The following is a 20,283-nucleotide window of genomic DNA, read 5'->3' as shown; positions in this document are numbered from 1 at the left end:
TGGTCTGTCCTTGCCGCTTCCAGGTGTCAGTTTCAGCTGTCAGCTGTAGTGGTTGGTATATTGGGTCCAGGTCGATGTGTTTGTTGTTTGAATTCATCCACAAACTCCATCAACAAACACATCGACCTGGACCCAATATACCAACCACTACAGCGGACAGCTGAAACTGACACCCGGAAGCGGCAAGGACAGACCACTATAAATACCGGAAGAAACATCAAAGAAGCGCTTCGCAAGAGGCTCCAAAGCACTGATGATGTCGCCTAGCCAGGGGACGAAACGTTTGCAACAAAAACTTGCAGCTAGGCGAACAGAACCACAACAACGAGCACCCGAGCTACAAATCTTCGCACAAACCTTGAACACTTTGTTATATTTACAGTTTTATGAGCTTGTGAAAGGATTATAAGTGTTTTATGTTTGTTGTAAGAAGATTCACATTTTTGCAAGTAGTGTTTGAATCGAATACAAGTTTGAATAAAAGTTTTAAATGCTCTCAAAAGAAGCAAAATTGTTGAAGAGGTTTTTGAATGCCTATTTGTTTATTATTATTTCATCGGGATCTCATATGTTTACAAATATTATGAAAGGGCTCATGTATTCCATTTGTAGGGGATGCTGAATGGCTGAGCATGGAGGAGATAGATGAACATAGGGGTTGTGGGTACAGCTGGGGGGAAGGGTTTCTGAGCACCTGAGAGGGAATGAGGATGGGCAGATTTTGCAGAAGTACATTGGGCTGCCTTTGCACACGTGGACAGAACTGGTAGGTGGGAGTGATCCTTCCAACCTGACCTCAATATTGTTCCATCTTCGGATTGATTTCAGAGATGGTGGCCTACCAAGCAACCCATAACCAGCTGTGAAAGGAACATGGGCAGGTAGCTCTGCAAAAGGTGTGGGATGCCAACTTTGTGTTTCCAGAGTGAAAGGAGAAAATCTCATGGGATTTCACTTTTATCAATTTGTTTTAAGTGCATTCTGGTAGCACAGGGGTAGGAGCATTATCTTTGCACCATCAAGCCCAAGCCCAATCTAAAACTATTCTGTCTGTGCATCAGAATCTGAATTAAATACCTGCCAATTTAATGCAGCTACTGTCCTGCTGAAACTGAATGGGTTAAAGACATTGTGTGACATTGGTCTGTGAGAAAACTGACACCAACGGAGTAGAGTTTTGTCGCAATAACACACTGAGGGAGTCCCCCAGGCGGAACAGCAGAATACTTTGTGAGGTGACGGAGAATTCTTCAGAGGGAATCAAAAGATGAAAAGACTGTAGCTGGACAGAAATATTCTTATGGCTAATTTAAAAGATGCAGGAATCAAATTCATATGAAAGTTTGTGTCATCTTCATGATTTGTTGCTCCATAATTTATGGAGATTATATAAGCAAACCATAATTTCTGAAATAATGTTTCTTTGCAGAATGAATTTGAAGAGAAATGTTCAAATATTCTGAGCTGACTTCACCCAACATGGGCTAATTAGCACTCACATTGCCTACAGCTGCCTTGGCCTTAAATCACTAAGGAATATAACGCACCATTAAACACATTCTTTTTCCCTCATTACCTCATTGACTTTACCCAAAGCCTTACTGGGTTAATTTTAAAGTATGGGCTGCATGAGAAGAATTAATTGTGTGGCCCTGTGGGGTGTGATTTATATTCTAATCATGGTACTGACCATTGCTCATTTATGACGTTCTATTTTATGAATTATCACACCAGACCACTGGTGGGATATAAATTGTACCTCAACTGTTTCTATAATATATCTCTCAAACATCCTCAAAGTGAGAAAGTAATGGCAAGCTCAAAATGTAAAGACTGAATGAGGGAGTGGGGAAATCTGATGAAAGATTGTAAAAGGGCTTGACAGGTTCAGTATTTCTAGAGCTCTGAAAAATTAAAGGGATTTTACATCTCTCTCTCTTTCGCTTGTTCAAGGGCTGTGGGCACTGCTGCCTGGGCAAGTGTCTATGATAATCTCTAATTGCCCAGGGGGCAGTTAAGAGACAACATTTTGCTGTGGGCCAGGAGCACATGTAGGCCAGATCAGGGAAGGGTGGCAGATTTCCTTTCTTGAAGAACACTAGTGAGCCAGATGGGTTTTCTGCAATAATGGTTATATTAGACTTGCTTTTGATTCCAAGCTTTTATTAAATTCCAGTTTCATCATCTACTGTGGTGGGATTCAAGTCTACATCCCCATTAAACTTGGCTACTGGATTCTTAGTCTGGCAGCATCCACACAATGGCCAATACCTCCCCTCCTTGCTTCCAAAATGCTACGGTCAACTTGAGGATAATGGAAGAACTGAACTAGGGTCAAGAAATGAGCAGAAATAACTGGGCATTGAATGGGTCATGATAGCCTGAAGTGGGCAGGAGAAGAAGGAGCCATAAGAACAGTAAGCTGGGTAAGGGTGGGAGAGGGGAATGAACTGGATGAAGAGGTACCCACCCAGGAGGAAGGGAATCAGGAAAGGCTCCAAAGTAGCATCACATGCTCATTAAGCAAGGAAATACTTTCTCAAGTGTTATTGAATCATAGTTCAATCAAATTGAAGTAAGTGTGAATTATAGGGGTAAAGCCACCATGAAGCCAAGATTGGCAGCCTGCAAGACCTTCCCAACACCTCCACTTCTCTCCTTTAAATAACCACCAAACCTCAAACAGATCATTGTTTGCAGCAAACTGCCCAGCTTTCAGGACAACTCCATACAATCTGGTCATGGTAGATGCTGCAAGACATGTCAGAGTATCGACATGGATAGCACCATTACACGTGGGGGCACCTCCCACCATGTACGTGGCAGATACTCATGTGACTCAGCCAACAGGGAACACTTAGTGGTCCGGGACATTCAACCTCGGACCTTCGGGTGACCATCCTCCAAGACGGACTTCGGGACACCAAAATGGCCAAGCAGAGGTTGATAGCCAAGTTCGGTATCCATAGGGAGGGCTAGAACCAGGACCTTGGGTTCATGTCATGCACAGGTGACCCCACTGCACCACACACACAGACACACACACACACAGGCACAGACAGCCTCACACAGGGCACCTCACACCTTCAAAGCATTATCTGGGCCAACATAAAACGTATTGTTAAAGTTCATTTGAGAATGTAACTCTAAGGAAGTTCTTGAATTTACGTATGAAAGAACTGAAACCAACATGGTCATTCTAGAAGATGGGAGACCTCACAAACAATCCAGGTCTTTTTCAAGATGTAATTTCAGTTGCATTACACTGTAAAGTTTTGCTATGAATTCTATGTCTCACTATCTTATACTCCACAACCACCTCATGAAGGAGCAGTGCTCCAAAAGCGAATGCTTCCAATTAAACCTGTTGGACTATAACCTGGTGTTGTGTGATTTTTAACTTCGTACACCCCAGTCCAACACCAGAATCTCCAAATCATGACCAAGATTGATCACTTCAGGGGTGAGAAGGAATCAAATATATCTTTCAGGTCTGTCAGAATTGGTCAATCACTCAAGAGCAAAATGATCTAGAGGGGGATCTTCTGAGAATCTAAAAATGGGAAACTAAAATAAATGTTGGAAACCTGAAAAGAAGCTGGAAACTGCTGATGGATATCATTGACCTGAGTCTGTTTCTCTCTGTACAAATGCAGCCTCATGTTTTGAGTATTTCCAGCATTTTCTGTTTGTAAATGGGAAATGGGCACTCTGCTAATCAACTTCTCAAGCAATCTATTTGTTAATGAAGAAAGGACTATCTTTCTCAATTTCTATATTGTGCATGAATAGACACAGCTTTAAACATGGCATTAAATATTGATAAGGCACGAAAACTAACCAGGAAACTAGATGTGACTGAGCAGACACTGAAATAAGGTTTGAATAAACTTTCAGCTCCAGAAACTGAGGATTATTCCAAAGAGATTAGGATGGTTCGTGCATTCTTAATATTTTCAATTAATGTAGTGAGGCATGAACTTGGGGAAACATAAATCAATCAGTCTGATGTTGTGAGACAGTCTTACAGCATGCTATTAATGCCCATGTAATTATCATGTACCAAAGCTATAAGAGATGGTCAGCATAGGTTTCGAAGCAAAGCACGCTTCATGAACTAACTTTCATTCGATCGGGAGAGAAGTTAATTAGTGAATAGGTGATTCTCCGTGAAGTGGATCTCTTTGCATTTTAGAAGGAGCTCAATGAGGATGATGAGGCCTTGAATGAAGATAATGATGTGCGAATTAATAACGCATCAGTAAACTTGTTTAAAAATTGACTCAATAACAAAAAGCAGAAGGACAGGGGCCCTGTGTGGAGCTCTGGAAGATGGCCTGTCCTGAGTAACTGCTACAATTCATTGGCATCATATTGTCAGTATGCACTCAAACCTCTAAGTACCTTGGAATGTGGAACTGCATGAAATATAAATATAAGTGGTATTGTGCAATCCTGAATAAGGTTACATGGCCAAGTGAGGAGGTGGAAAAGGCTGAAATGGAATTGGGTCTTGTATGGAATGGCTACAGAATGTGGGGGATGGATTTAAATAGGAATCGGTATATGAGACAATATCCATTGAGAAAGAACGTGTGTCAATGAAAAAAACTAACTCTGGCCAAATCAGTAAAGGAAAAGGTTGCTGTTACTATCAATTGTTTGTGAAGCAGTGCATAGTCTCATTGCTGGGATATCTCAAGAGCATGTATCAACAAAGACATTTAAACTATATATATTTGGAATAAAGCATGCAATTTTAACCATTCCAACATCAAAAGAAGTTGCAGTTGAATTGAATGGAGTTTGCAAGCAAAGAGCTGATCATTGCAGGAGAATGGATGGGAGTGAGATTTAGAACATTGGGAAGATTTCAGTCTTCATCTTCTCTCTGGGCTGGTTCCATTTCCTCCTCTAGTTCTTATGTTTTTATTACATGTACTCTGGTCACTTCCCTTTCTGACCAATCATCTTTCTCCTGGAGAGGCCAATCTGTTGTTGTGGTGAAGGAAGGGCTGTCATGTGACCTTTTCAAGGCCAGTAACAGATGGACAACAAATCCTGACCTTCCCAACAATGCTCACATTCCATGAAAGAAATCTAAAAGTGGAACAGCCCTTTATTGACCCTAGCAGAGAGAAAACATTGCCAGGAACATGAGACGATTGGCCAGAAAAGGGCAATAATATCATAAAGATGGAAAAATGTTGAGCAGAGGAGAGAGAAATTCCAGAGAAAAAGACTGAAACCAAACCATTTATTGGAACCTCCAGATTCACAAAAGGCACCTGTGAAAAGTACAACCCTTTGGATGGGAAGGTTTAATCTATATCTGATTTGTACAGTCTGGCCAGAGAGAGGTTAAGTACCAACACAGGATAGAAAGAAAGAAAATTATGTCATGCCAATTTGAAAAGAAAACTGCAGGTATTCTTCAATGTATTTTTGAAAATATTTATCAAAGCACAGTGAGGCCAAGAACGTCAAGGAGGTTGCAAGTATTGTGTAAACATGTTAACATTACGCAGATCATTGTACAGTAATTACAAGTTGGTGAGCCCACCAACCCACAGCTAATTGCACAGTCAGGGACAAGTGACATCCAAATGGCAGCCTATGTCACAACGATTTCATAAAAGCATTTCCACAAATCTTTCCTGTTGTTTGCCTCATTGTGATAACTGCTGTAGTAGTCACATCAGCTCCTCAGGGTGGGTTCCATCAGAGTTTGGCTCTCAATCTCTACAACACACAATACATATCATAATTACATGGTTCATTTATTTATCTGGCATTTAAAGAGACCAGGTTGCTATCTGCCTGTGTACTTATGGGCATGAATTTAACTCTATGAGTGTTTGAATCATTAATGAGTTAAAATCTCATCAAATGGCTATTTTGCCAATGCTGCCTCCCATTTCTGCCAACTTCATCACTTCTTTTACAAGAAAACCCTATGGTCAGGAGTTTACTTTCGTTTTCTAGTCATTCTCGTCCATAATGTTCCTAGGAATGTTGGGATTATATCAATGATATTCCAGTATTGTCTGTACTCTATGTTTTACATATGATGCACACAGCCCTTCCCTCACCTGAGTGAAGGCAGTTTATTGCTCAGACTGTAGTGAAATGAAGCCATTTGGAAAACAACAAAGGTGGTTAATTGACTTGAAATTGCTCATGAAAATGAATAACTTTGGCTTCGATTCATAACTCCTCAGAAACCAAAATCAAAACCATTGTTTCATTATCGCTACTAGGTAAGGATCAATCTTCAACTACACATTCTCTGAAATCAGTTGCAGCTAAATTTAAGTTCCCATTCTCTGGAAGGAATTTTAAAGTCATAGTCCCCTAGCTATTCCAGGACCAGTCACATCCATTCAGACATGAGGGGGATAAATGGCTTCGTTCTGCACCGTGACACCTCGATGAATCTCTGGGGGTCCTTTTTAACTGATCCACAGAGTTAGCATCCTGCTGTTGGGATCCATGGTCAAGCAGAGCAGGGTGACACACAAGATCTGTAAAAAGAAGTACTATGAATTAAAGGGATCATGACATGGATTACTAGGCCTTGTCTTTACCTGAATTCCTGAGGCTGCAGGAATCTCAGGTTTGGAGAGGAATTCCTGGAAAGACTGCTCCTTTGTGCTCTCATTCCCACTTGGAGGCAGACTGTGAGATGTTGTGGTGAGGTGTTTCTATTTAGCAAATGGGTGGAAGAGAACAAGCTCTCTAACTGTGCAGGATTGGAGTGGTGTTACACAAACTCAACAGGTTCTCTTCTGAACCTCTGAAGATGAGTCATTGAACTCTTACACAGATGTTGCCAGACCTCTGAGTTTCTCCATCACTTTCTGTCTATTTCCAGCAACTGCAATGTTTTGCTTTTATGACCAGATTGGATGGGAGTGACTGAGGAGGATAGCTACAGAAATGTGGATCAAGCACTTTTTGATGAATGCAGCAATGGGACCAGTATCCTGAGACAGTATCACAGGTGTGACGGTGAACACTACCACTCTGACTTGCCCAGCACTGTCTACACATTACCCCTCGGAACAAGGCACTCTCACTCAGTTCCACTCATTCCTTAGGACTCACCTCAAATCCCCATTCGAGGAGTTGACGCTCACTTTCATCCCATTACCCTCCAACACTCATAACATGCACTTATATTCTGTGGTGTCCTTCCCAAAGAACAACACAAATCATAAACTATAACAAACACCCCCAACCCCCTTCACTTTCTACCCCTAGAAGAGAAAGTGGCACACTCTCAGAGAGAGGCAGTGACCTGGGGGAGTGGCACCCCAGGGACAAGGACTGTGTTGGTCAATACAATGTGGGTCCCAAGGATGGCAACAGCCTAGTGTTATTATCACTGGACTGTTAATCTAGACACCAGCATAATGTGTTGGGGAACTGGGTTCGAATCCCACCATGGCAGATGTTGGAATTTGAATTCAGTTAGAAAGCAAATCTGGAATGAAGACTCTAATGATGACCATGAATTCATTGCTGATTGTCAGGAAACAGCCCATCTGATCATTTAGAGAAGGAAACTCCCATCCTTACATGGCCTACCCTACACGTGACTCCAGCCCCACAGGATTGTAAACGACTCTGAACTGCCTGCTGGGCAATGAGGGATGGGCAATAAATGCTGGCCTAGCCAGAGATGCCCATGACCCATGAATACATTTTTTAAAAACTGGCCCACAGGGAAGGAGGGTAAGGCCCAGGGTACCTCAGATATCAGCAATCCCCATCTTCCATGAGGTGCTGGGTTTCCTGAGGGCCCAGACATATGGAGTGAGCTCTCTATGGGTCATCCGGCTGGATTGCTGCATCTATCCCCTCTGCCCTGTGGACAGGGATGTGCCAGAGGAGAATTAAGACCGTTCATACATACAAAGCAATCATGCAGGTTAGGAGCAAATTGAGGCCATTCAGCCCTTCAACCTGCTCCATCATTCAATATGATCATTGCTGATCTGATTATAACCTCAAATCTACATCCTGCCCACCCTAATCATCTTGCACTCCCCCTCTCCTCTTGCTGCTCCTGCTGCTCATTGGGCTTTCTGACTTGCCTCTTTCGAGGCTCATGATATGTGTCGTCATCAAGGTTATGGTCTACCTTTAGGTAGTCATGTTTTAGACATTCCTGTGCTGCTGTGAACCCTGGGAAATATATCACTGATACTGCAGCAACCTGACACACCTGAACCGTACTGCCGAGGGAACCCATATGGTGGCACTTCAATCCCAGCATCCTATTGGAAGCAACAATCCTGAGCCTAGAGATGACCATCCTCGTGTGGCCACTGTATCAGTCGCTGAGCACTAAACCCACTCAATGCCACTCTGGCTCTGGCTCACCATTGGACTAGGATCACAGGATGACCAGTGGTAATGTATCAAAGATTCTTTGGAAACCTACTTCAGCAGTTGGCAGTCAGTGCAATGGGGAAGCTGAGCAGGTGGGGAAGGCCAAAGGTGTGTAATCCCTCATCAAGGACAGACTGACCAACAGTCTGACCCCTGAATGACTGCCGGTGTGGAATGTGGATGAGTGTTTAATTCTGTTTCTCCCTCAGCCTCCCTCAACTTCTCCTTTTCCATCTCCTTTACTGTCTCCTGACCTCACCCCCCCATGTCTTCCACCCTCTTTCTCTTCCCTTTCATTTTCCATCTCTCTTTGTCTCTCTGCTCTGAGAGTTCATGTCAAGCCTCTCCTCCTTCCAAGGGATTCCCAGGAGAGAGTGCGTGTTGTTGATGTGGATGTTGTGCTTATCTGGCGATTCAATAGTGAAGGCTGAACTGCGTTTTCCAAAAATCCCATCAAAATAAACACTTTAACAATAATGCTATGCTATTGCGTCTGGATATTTGGGGCATATTCAAATGAGAACAGTGCCCCAAGAATTCCTCTGAGAGCTTTGCAAATTTCTGCAGGATCAGTCCAATCCTTCCTCCTGCATGCCCCTGGTTTAAGAAAGGCTTGATGCCAATTTTTATCTTCAGGTCTCACAGATTGAGGTAGTTGGTTAATTTGGTTCATTAGGACACTGACATATCTCTCTACAAATTTTGGTTTTTAATTTCTGTACTCGGCATGATTAACAGCAGCAATGTGCTTTGATCAAACATTGTCATTCCACATGACTGGCCTTATCTCAATGATTAAATAACCACCTAATCTCCTTTTTGTTAATTTTGTAATACCTGACTTTGGTTTGACATTTGTATAATATAACTCTCATCTAGCAGGTACTATCAGCAAGGCAGAGACTTGTATGCAAATTGACATTTGAAGGAATATTTTTCTGGCAGCAGTTTCTGAGAATGGAAGACTAGAATCTATTTCAACAATCAGTCTCAGAAATAAGGGTGAGCATGATTTTAAAAATAGATGCAGATTCTGAAGACTATAAACCCCTTTATGTCTAAAATGCCTGTGTAATGGATAAAGATTCATGTCAAACTGTATTGGATGTCTTTATCTTGGCATGACTGTGTAAAGGCATTAAATCTTATTCCAGTTTTACTTTCACTCAGGGCTCATATAGTTGCCTCTGAACTAAGGTTGCAGGTTCAGGTCTTACGGCTTCATCTCGGAATCCCTCCAGTTTAAGACTGAGGGAGAGCTGCTCGAAAATTTCAATCAGTAATTTACTAAAAATTACCATTTGGCAATAACACTAAGATAGCCCTGACCATAATCATTGTGTTCAAGATTGGAGACGGTTACAGAGAGTGGTGAACTCAGCGCGGACAATCACAAAGGCCAACCTCCCATCTATAGAATCAATCCACCAGGCCGACTGTCAAGGAAAGGCCGCCAGCATTCTCAAAGATCCATCCCACCCTGGCAATGTTTTCCTACAACCTCTACCATCGGGGAGAAGGTACAGAAGCCTGAACACACGCACCAGCCGGTTTCGAAACAGTTTATACCCGACTGTTGTTAGAATACTGAATGGACTCACAAACCCTTAACATTCACCTGTACCTGTGTTTTTGTTTTTGCCGCTGTTTACCTATTATTCACTTATCTATGCTACTTAACTCTGTGATCTGCCTGTATTGCTCGCAAGACAAAGCTTCCACTGTGCCTCGGTACACGTAACAATTCAATTCAATTCAATCAATTCAATTCATAAGTTGTCAGGAGGAGGTGAAATAACTCCACATCGACTCAGTATTCCATTACCAAGTCACCCTTTATTTACGCCCGCACAGTTCATGACAATGACCCAGCTAGCTCAGAAGCAGGCTCTGGAGAGAACAGAACCTCTGACACTCCTGTTTATATCTGTCAGCCAGGGCTCCCCATTGCACCAGAATAGCAGCCCTGATCAAGGAACTCATAATCTCTGAGGTCCACCTGCCTGACCTTGGTATAATCACTATGGGAGGGAAAATGTTGACAGAGGGACACAGATAGATTTGATAAATGGGCAAAATGATTGATTAATGGAATTCAATGTAGGAAAATGTTGGGGCGGCACAGTGGCTCTGTTGTTAGCACTGCTCCCTCACCAGCCTAGGGACTTGGGTTCGATTCCCACCTCAGGCGACTGTCTGTGTGGAGTTTGTACATTCTGCACATGTCTGCGTGGGTTTCCTCCATGTGCTCTGGCTTCCTCCCTCAATCCAAAGATGTGCAGGTCAGGGGAATTGGCCATGCTAAATTATACCATAGCGTTAAGTGCATTAGGCAGGGGGGAGTGAGTCTAGATGGGCAGAAGGGCCTGTTACCATATTGTGGAGAGTCTATTTTAATTTAAAAATGTCAACTTGCCCACTTTGGTAGGAAGAATAGCAAAGCAGTACATTATTTAAATGGAGAAAGACTGGAGGCACTATGGTAGATAGGAATCTGTGCGTCCTGAATCACAAAACGTTAGTTTGCAGATGCAGCAGGGGATTAGGTGAGCAAACAAAATGTTATTATTTACTATGGGGGGAATGGAATGTAAAAGTAGAGAAAGATTGCTGCAGTTATACAGCAGCTTGGAGCGATCATTTCCAGAGCAGTGTGTCCTTATTTGAAAAAAGGATGAAATTGTATTCAGAGCAGCTCAGAGAGAGCAGAAATTATGGAATTGTTACAGCGCGGAACGCCTTCAGCCGAATATATCTGACTGGCTCTCTGAATGAACAGCATAACTTAATGTCATTCTCCTGCCCTTTCCCATAATCCTGCATATTTCCAGTTATACCATTATTGAATGCTGTTTGCAATGCCTTGAATGAACCTTCCTCAATCAGACCTCAAGACAAAGTGTCTTATACCTAAACAACCCAGAATCCTACAGTGTGTAAACAGGCCATTTGATCCATCGAGAATGCACTCACCCTCTGAAGAACATCCCTCCCAGACCCATTCTCCCATTCCCCAACCTTATTGTCTATACTCCTGCATTTCCCATGACTAATTCACTTAACGTACACATCCCTGGACACTACAGGCAATTTCGCATGGCCAATCCAACTGATCTGCAAATCTTTGGACTGTGGGAGGAAAGTGGACCAACTGGAGGAAACCCACACAGACACAGGGAGAATGTACAAACTCCACACAAACATTTGCCTGAGGGTGGAATTGAACTTGGGTCTCTGGCACGGTGAGGCAGCAGTTCTAACCACTGAGCCACCGTGCCACCACACTTGACAGTTTATCTTTATAACTAAAGTTCCATCCTGGGACCATTCTTATAAATCTCTTCTGCACTATTTCCAATGTAATCCCATCCTTCCTAAAGGGTCACGCCCAGAACTGTGTACAATACTCTAGCTGACATCTAACCTTCCTGAAGAAGGGTCATTGGATCCAAAACATTAACTCTGCTTTTTCTCCATAGTTCCCTCAAGGCCTACAGAGCTTCTCCAGCAATTTTTCTCTTTGTTTCAGATTTTTTGAACTCTAACTAATGTCATGAAAATTCGGCAAAGCCTTCTTGCTCTTGTATTCCATATTCCTAGTAATAAAGCTAAGGATACAATATGCTCATTGCTGTGTTTTCAAGCATTGAAATTTTCGAGCAGCTCTCCCTCAGTCTTAAACTGGAGGGATTCAGAGATGAAGCCTTAAGACCTGAACCTGCAACCTTAGTTCAGAGGCAACTATATGAGCCCTGAGTGAAAGTAAAACTGGGATAAGATTTAATGCCTTTACACAGTCATGCCAAGATAAAGACATCCAATACAGTTTGACATGAATTTTTATCCATTATATAGGCATTTTAAATATAAAAGGGGTTTATAGTCTTCAGAATCTGCATCTATTTTTAAAATCATGTTCACCCTTATTTCTGAGACTGATTGTTGAAATAGATTCTAGTCTTCCATTCTCAGAAACTGCTGCCAGAAAAATATTCCTTCAAATGTCAATTTGCATACAAGTCTCTGCCTTGCTAATAGTACCTGCAAGATGAGAGTTATATTATACAAATGTCAAACCAAAGTCAGGTATTACAAAATTAACAAAAAGGAGATTAGGTGGTTATTTAATCATACAGCATATTATGGCAATAAGTATACAGTATACTGATTGCTCATTCTCTTGCCCTTCCGTTTCGAGTTAATTATGGACATGTACTCAGGTCTAATTATTTTCTGTATTCACCCTCAGGCAATGTGGGTGCCACTGGCTGAACAACTCTTTTTTATTGCCCATCCTTAGTTGCCCTTGAGAAGGTGGTGGTGAGCTGCCTTCTTGAAAAGCTGTAGTCCATGTGCTGTAGGTTGGTCCACAATGCCCTCAGGGAGGAATTCCATGATTTTGATCCAGTGACAGTGAAGGAATAATGATATATTTCCAAGTCAGGATGGTGAGTGGCTTGGAGGGTGAGGGATGGTGTTCTAAATGGAAGTGGTTGTGGGTTTGCAAGGTGCTGCCTAGGGAACCTTGGTGGGCCTCTGAGTGGATGCTTGTGGGTGTGGTGCCAATCAAATGGGCTGCTTTGTCCTGGATAGTGTCAAGCTGAGTGTTGGAGCTGTGCCCATCCAGGCAACTGGGGAGGATTCCATCACACTCCTGACTTGTACCTTGTAAATGATGGACACCCTTTGGGGAGTCAGGAGCTGAGTTACTCACCACAGTATTCCGAACCTCTGATCTGCTCAGTGAGTCCAGTTGAGTTTCTGGTTCATGGTAACCCCTAGGATGTTGACTGTTGGGGGAGGGTGTGTGTGTGTGTGTTGAGTTTTGGTAACACCATTGAATGTCAAGGGGTTGATAATTAGATTCTCTTATTAGATATGGTCATGGCCTAGAATTTATGTGGCGTGAATTCACATAAATTGTGTTCTGAACTGAAAACCTATTTTTGATCAGTTGGTAAACATGTTGTGAAATAACAAATGAGTGTCTGATATAGAGTTATACCATCTTGAGATGTTAACTCTGTTTCCCTCTTCACAAACACTGAAAGCCTGTTGAGCTTCTCTAGAATTGTCTGAAAAATGTTGTATCTAGGAATAATGGTGAAATAAATCAGAACTGGCTATTGAGGGAGTGCAGCATAGGTTCACGCGGTCAATTCCTGGAATGGCGGGATTACCTTACGCTGAAAGACTGAAGCGACTGGGCTTGTATACCCTTGAGTTTAGAAGACTGAGAGGGGATCTGATTGAGACATATAAGATTATGAAAGGATTGGACACTCTGGCAGCAGGAAACATATTTCCGCTGATGGGTGAGTGCCAAACCAGAGGACACAGCTTAAAAATACGGGGTAGATCATTTAGGACAGAGATGAGGAGAAACTTCCAGGCCCAGTCTCTGGATTCATTTAAGAAAGAGTTGGATAAAGCTCTCAAGGCTTGTGGAATCAAGGGTTATGGAGATAAGGCAGGAACAGGATACTGATTGAGGATGTTCAGCCATGATCATATTGAATGGTGGTGCAGGCTCACAGGGTAGAATGGCCTACTCCTGCACCTATTGTCTATTGTCTATTAACTAAAATTTGCATACTTGAAAGGAGAGATCTACCAGTGTGGGTTCAGTGATTCCTTTAACCCAGCTGTTTCAGCTGATTGAATTTTAACAAAATAAGAAGATTCGGATCTAATTTGACAGCAAACTCCAATACAGTATTGGCAGATTTTTAAATCTAACTGATGTGTTGCACTAATAGGGGAAGCTCCAAACCCCCTCAGACAATTTTTATTCCTTTAGGTAAGTTTCCCCGTTGCAAATGTTTGCATGCGAACCATTCCCTGTTGCTATGCAACGAGCTCTCTCACAAACTTATTACCATGGACCCTTCAATGTAACTGACTGTACAATTAAAACCCTTGTAAATTGGGTACCAATGGGGATTTGTGCACTGCTGAGTTATAATTAACGTGGTCAAAACCAGTTCATACAATTCCCAGTTCTGTTATCCTATTTTATTTCCCAGTAATAAACTGCAAATTAGTTTGTAATAAATTTGCAGGAGCAATATCTGCATCTTATGCCTAACCCATGTCAACAGGTTAAATGAGAAGTTTCCACGTTAATTCTGGCAGGTGACTGGGTCTTCATGAACAATGGTGCTAACTCATGTGTACCAATCGTGAAAAAGCAGATTTCACTCACTTGCATCCTCGGTTCATGTCGAAGTCCCATGCTGCTGATTGTCACACCCCCTATCCATTTTTCGAGAGTATTTGAAAAGCATCAGCTAACATCAGTGCCTGTGCACATGGAGTTTTTGAAAGCACATAGTGCAATGTGACTCATAGCTGGAAAAGCTGGAAGCAAAATCAATTTTCCATTGTACATGGATTTCACCAGTTTTCTCATTTCCCTTTCCCCCACCTTATCCCAGATCCAACCTTCCAACTCAGCACAACCCTCTTGAACGGTCCTACCTGTCCATCTTTCTTCCCACCTAGCTGCTCCACCCTCCTCTCCGACCTATCACCTTCCCCCCTCCACCTTCATCCACCTATCACATTCCCAGCTACCTTCCCTCCAGCTCCCCCTCCCCTCTCCCATTTATTTCTCAGCCCACTTGGGCCACAAGCATCATTTCTGAAGAAGGGCTTATGCCTGAAACATCGATTCTCTTGCTCCTCAGATGCTGCCTGACCTGCTGTGCTTTTCCAGCACCACACTCTTCCACTCTGATCTCCAGCATCTGTAGTCCTCACTTTCTCTGAGTTTCTTTCTTCAGCAGTGGTAGTGGGCGGCAAGGTGGTTAGCACTGCTGCCTCACAGCGCCAGAGACCTGGGTTCAATTCCTGCCTCAGGCGACTGACTGTATGGAGTTTGCACATTCTCCCCGTGTCTGCGTGGGTTTCCTCCGGTTTCCTCCCACAGTCTAAAAATGTGCAGGTTAGGAGAATTGGCCAAGTTAACTTGCCTGTAGTGTTAGTTGAAGGGGTAAATGTAGGGGAGTGGGTTGCGGGTCGGTGTGGACTTGTTGGGCTGAAGGGCCTGTTTCCACACTGTAAGTAATGTAATCTTTACACTGTTTGTCAGGGTTTCCATTAATGCTCTTTACCAGTTAATTTGTGTTTATTTTTGATTATACTTTTGAAGTGAAGTCACTGTTGCAATGTCAGTGAACAATTTGTTCACATTAAGGTTTCACAAGCAGCAATGAAACGTAAAGACCATGTTGTGAGTAAAACAGACTTGGCAAAAAAGATTGACCAAGTCACTGGGGGAAACACCCCTGCTCTTCCTTGAAGTTTATAGGGGGTCAGTTTACTGACTCAATTTGAAGATGGTATTTTTGACAGTGTGGCACTTTGTCAAGTCTGCACTTGGGCTTAAACATTGATACAGTGTTCAAGTCTCTTGAATAATATTTGAACCTACAAGCTCCATGCACAGCAGTGGGAGAATGGCACCATTGAACCAGGGCTGAAGATTTGGGGTAACTGAGGCCTATCTTGGCATTGCATCTACTGGACCTGATGTGTGTTTTATGTCCAGTAGGATATTTTACCTGCAGTGCCAGTGCTTGTGGCATTCCCTAGCATACAAAACTTTGGGTGGAATCTTACACAGAGCTGAGCAACATGGGCCATATGTGGCAGAGTTGAGTGAGAAATATAGTGAGGGTCATCTCAATACTCCAATTTTCATAAGCAGCATGTTGAGATTCTCACTAGGCAGCAGTCAGATGCCAATTGACACTTGTTAATCACCTTGTTCACAGCACAGCTTGCCTTCTTAACATTTAGCCTGCCATCTTCATAAAACAAAAAGCTAGATGTCACGCAAAGCCCATGTGGAACGTAGAATGGATACTTGACACAGTCATCTTGTCCTTTTGAATGACATCCATGTTGCCTATGACCAAGCAGCATCTCGGGGCACAATCCGTAGACACCACCTGCATGTCCCCCTAGTTCATGGGCATTGACATCCAGGACCTGCCAACTCCTCTTGACCATCAGTTCCAATCCATTGGCAGGCTCCATTACAGGGTACACTGGCAGCTCAACTGAGGAGGTTACACCAAGAACACTGTGCAGGAAATGAAAGGATCATCTCATGGTTGCTTGCTTGCAATCTTAGTACTCACACACTCAGTGCCAACTTGCCTCCTGCTTTGCAAAAGCCTTGCCGAGTCATGCCTGTTGCTACATTGGCACTTCAGCCAGAGCCAAAGGCTGCCCCTGCCGCCATTTTGAGGTACTCTTCATGTTGGACAGAGAGACACAGACAGGAATCTCACTAGGGGCAGAGGTATCATGATCTGTAGCATATAACATATATTAAGGCCCAAAACACACTACTGGGTTATTAGTGTAATTCTTGGTAGTGTAGATGAGCAGAGAGATCTCGGTGTCCACGAACATAGATCCCTGAAAGTTGCCACCCAGGTTGATAGGATTGTTAAGAAGGCACATGGTGTGTTAGCTTTTATTAGTAGAGTGATTGAGTTTTGGAACCATGAGGTCATGCTGCAGCTGTACAAAACTTTGGTGCGGCCGTACTTAGAGTATTGCATCCAGATTTGGTCAATGCGTTATAGGAAGGAATGGAAGCTTTGGAAAGGGTTCAGAGGAGATTTACTTGGATGATGCCTGGAATGGAGGGAAGGTCTTACGAGGAAAGGCTGAGGGACTTGACACTATTTTCTTCAGAGAGAAGAAGTTGAGAGGTGACTTAATTGAGATGTATAAGACAACAGAGGGTTAGATATGGTGGACATAGAGAGCCTTTTTTCTTGGATGGTGATAGCTAGCATGAGGGGACAAAGCTTTAAATTGAGGGGTGATAGATGTTGGATTGATGTCAGAGGTGGTTTCTTTACTCAGAGAGTTGTAGGAGCATGGAACGCCCTGCCTACAACAGTAGTAGACTTGGCAAACTTCAAGGACATTTAAATGGCCATTGGATAGATGTATGGATGGGAATGGAATAGTGTAGGTTAGATGGGCTTCGGATTGGTTTCTCAGGTCAGTGCAACATCGAGGGCCAAAGGCCTGTGCTGCACTGTATGTTCTATGTTCTAAGTTCGAGTGTGTGCCAACTGCCTGCCTGGCAAACACACTGCACCTTTACTCAATCAAATAGCCATGTCTGTAACTGGCTGAGTGCTGGTCCTCCATCTTGTTAAAGGGATGGGTGCTGTCAGTCAGCAGTCATAGAGTCATAGAGATGTACAGCATGGAAACAGACGCTTCGGTCCAACCCGTCCATGCCGACCAGATATCCCAACCCATTCTAGTTCCACCTGCCAGCACCCGGCCCATATCCCTCCAAACCCTTGCTATTCATATACCCATCCAAATGCCTCTGAAATGTTGCAATTGTACCAGCCTCCAACACATCCTCTGGCAGCTCATTCCATACACTACCACCCTCTGTGTGAAAAAGTTGCCCCTTAGGTCTCTTTTATGTTTTTTTCCCACACCCCAAACCTATGCCGTCTAGTTCTGGACTCCCTGACCCCAGGGAAAAGTCTTTGTCTATTTATCCTATCCATGCCCCTCATAATTTTGTAAACCTCTATGAGGTCACCCCTCAGCCTCCGACGCTCCAGGGAAAACAGCCCCAGCCTGTTCAGCCTCTCCCTATAACTCAGATCCTCCAACCGTGGCAACATCCTTGTAAATCTTTTCTGAACCCTTTCAAGTTTCACAGCATCTTTCCAATAGGAAGGAGACCAGAATTGCACGCAATTTTCCAACAGTGGCCGAGCCAATGTCCTGTACAGCCGCAACATGACCTCCCAACTCCTGTACTCAATACTCTGACCAATAAAGGAAAGCATACCAAACGCTTTCTTCACTATCCTATCTACCTGCAACTCCACTTTCAAGGAGCTATGAACCTGCACTCCAAGGTCTCTTTGTTCAGCAACGCTCCCGAAGACCTTACCATTAAGTGTATAAGTCCTGCTAAGATTTGCTTTCCCAAAATGCAGCACCTCACATTTATCTGAATTAAACTCCATCTGCCACTTCTCAGCCCATTGGCCCATCTGATCCAGATCCTGTTGTAATCTCAGGTAACCCTCTTCGTCTCCACTCCACCTCCACTTTTGGTGTCATCTGCAAACTTACTAATTGTATCTCTTATGCTCACATCCAAATCATTTATGTAAATGACAAGAAGTAGAGGGCTCAGCACCAATCCTTGTGGCACTCCACTGGTCACAGGCCTCCAGTCTGAAAAACAACCCTACACCACCACCCTCTGTCTTCTACCTTTGAGCCAGTTCTGTATCCAAATGGCTAGTTCTCCCTGTATTCCATGAGATCTAACCTTGCTAATCAGTCTCCCATGGGGAACCTTGTTGAACGCCTTACTGCAGTCCATATAGATCACATCTACTGCTCTGCCCTCATCAATCTTTTTTATTACTTCCTCAAAAAACTCAATCGAGTTGGTGAGACATGATTTCCCATGCACAAAGCTGTGTTGACTATCCCGAATCAGTCCTTGCCTTTCCAAATATATGTACATCCTGTCCCTCAGGATTCCCTCCAACAACTTGCCCACCACCAAGGTCAGGCTCACTAGTCTATAGTTCCCTGGCTTGTCCTTGCCACCCTTCTTAAACAGTGGCACCACGTTTGCCAACCTCCAGTCTTCCAGCATCTCACCTGTGACAATGGATGATGCAAATATCTCAGCAAGAGGCTCAGCAATCACTTCTCTAGCTTCTCGGGTACACCTGATCAGGTCCTGGGGATGTATCCACCTTTAACTATTTCAAGACATCCAGCACTTCCTCCTCTGTAATCTGGACATTTTGCAAGATGTCACCATCAATTTCCCAACAATCTGTATCTTCCATATCCTTTTCCACAGTAAATACTGATGCAAAATATTCATTTAGTATCTCCCCCCATTTTCTATGGCTCCACACAAAGGCCGCCTTGCTGATCTTTGAGGGGCCCCATTCTCTCCCTAGTTATCCTTTTGTCCTTAATATATTTGTAAAAACCCTTTGGGTTCTCCTTAATTCTATTTACCAAAGCTATCTCATGTCCCCATTTTGCCCTCCTGATTTCCCTCTTAAGTATACTCCTACTTCCTTTATACTCTTCTAAGGATTCATTCGATCTATCCTGTCAATATCTGACATATGCTTCCTTCTTTTTCTTAACTAAATCCTCAATTTCTTTAGTCATCCTGCATTCCTACCTACCAGCCTTCCCTTTCACCCTGACAGGAATATACTTTCTCTGGATTCTCATTATCTCATTTCTGAAGGCTTCCCATTTTCCAGCCATCCCTTTACCTGCAAACATCTGCCTCCAATCAGCTTTTGAAAGTTCTTGCCTAATACCGTCAAAATTGGCCTTTCTCCAATTTAGAACTTCAACTTTTAGATCTGGTCTATCCTTTTCTATCACTATTTTAAAATGAATAGAATTATGGTCGCTGGCCCCAAAGTGCTCCCCCACTGACACCTCAGTCACCTGCCCTATCTTATTTCTCAAGAGTAGGTCAAGTTTTGCACCTTCTCTAGTAGGTACATCCACATACTGAATCAGAAAATTGTCTTGTACACACTTAACGAATTCCTCTCCATCTCAACCTTTAACACTATGGCAGTCTCAGTCGATGTTTGGAAAGTTAAAATCCCCTACCATAACTACCCTATTATTCTTACAGATAGCTGAGATCTCCTTGCAAGTTTGTTTCTCAATTTCCCTCTGACTATTAGGGGGTCTATAATACAATCCCAATAAGGTGATCATCCCTTTCTTATTTCTCAGTTCCACCCAAATAACTTCCCTGGATGTATTTCCAGGAATATCCTCCCGCAGCACAGCTGTAACGTTATCCCTTACCAAAAATGC

This window comes from Hemiscyllium ocellatum, chromosome 30 (assembly GCF_020745735.1).
Source record: "Hemiscyllium ocellatum isolate sHemOce1 chromosome 30, sHemOce1.pat.X.cur, whole genome shotgun sequence".
Taxonomy (NCBI): domain Eukaryota; kingdom Metazoa; phylum Chordata; class Chondrichthyes; order Orectolobiformes; family Hemiscylliidae; genus Hemiscyllium; species Hemiscyllium ocellatum.
The sequence above is the reverse complement of the archived record's forward strand: the minus strand, read 5'-3'. Positions refer to the sequence as shown.